At 45.0% G+C, this 1,040-nt stretch overlaps 1 non-coding gene across 1 annotated transcript; it reads left to right on the plus strand.

Annotated features, from left to right (window-relative positions):
• Positions 1–448: 448 nt before the first annotated feature.
• On the plus strand, positions 449–556 carry LOC148577406 (small nucleolar RNA R71). Its single transcript, XR_015904234.1, has one exon. It is a non-coding gene; the product is annotated as a small nucleolar RNA R71 (small nucleolar RNA).
• The last annotated feature ends 484 nt before the right edge of the window (positions 557–1,040 follow it).

A 1,040-nucleotide genomic window follows, 5' to 3' on the forward strand; every position in this document is an offset into this window, starting at 1 on the left:
AGTCAGGGCGGTCATAGAAGTTATGAGTGGCTGCCACGGTGTTGTCTTCCTGCTGGAGCTGCGGACATTCATCAGTATAGTGGCTATAATCAGCACAAATTCTGCAAACTCTCTGCGGGACTAACTGTTGGTTTTGCTGTGGTGGAGAAGGTTGAGCTTGCTAAACTTTTTGTTGATTCAATTGCATCTGCTTCAGCAAGTTGGTCATTTCACAGATACTCTGAGTCAGAGCAACAGTCTCTCTGCTAGAGGACACTTCTGCAACAACTTTTGAACGGCCTTGTTTCTGCCTGTGATTCCGAGTAAATTCAGCTAAGTCGCTGATCAATTGCCATGCCTTATCAGTGGTCTTGTACTTTTTCATAAACCCATTGCTAACACTTTTCAATGTGGTCTTATCTTGGGGCCTCATGCCCTGTGTGACGTAACCGAGTAATACTATCTTGTCAATCATATGGTGGGGGCATGCTTCCAGAAGATTATTGAAGCGCTCTCAGTATTCATAGAGAGTCTCAGATTCATCCTGAACAATCATGGAAATGTCTTTCCTCAGTTTATCAGTAACTTTAGCTGGAAAGAATTTTTCCAAGAATTCTCTTCTCAGTGTATCCCAGTTGGATACAGTTGCTGCTGGTTGAGTGTAGTACCACTTTCTCGCCTTCCCCTCAAGAGAAAACGGGAAAGCTTTCAGCAAAATTGAAGTTTCATCTGCACCATCACGCTTGACAGTAGAACAGGCTGCTTGAAAATCTCTCAGGTGCTTGATAGGCTCTTGAGCAGGCAAGCCATGAAACTTGGGCATCAAATTGAGCAGTGCGGTCTTTATTTCAAAGTCTGTAGCCATCGCTGGGTGATGCGCTTGAAATGGTTGCATTGTAAAATCAGTGGCTCCAGCCTCCTGGATAGTAACTCTCCTAGCTACTGCCATGTTACCTGCACGTAAATCAACCAAATCAGTAGAACGGGGGCAGGTTTCTTTCTCAAGTGACGTTTCAGATCCGCCCTCAGAAAGGACTAACCGACGCCGAGCTTGCCTTATT

This window comes from Arachis ipaensis, chromosome B1, assembly GCF_059453495.1.
Source record: "Arachis ipaensis isolate K30076 ecotype BB chromosome B1, ASM5945349v1, whole genome shotgun sequence".
Lineage (NCBI taxonomy): Eukaryota > Viridiplantae > Streptophyta > Magnoliopsida > Fabales > Fabaceae > Arachis > Arachis ipaensis.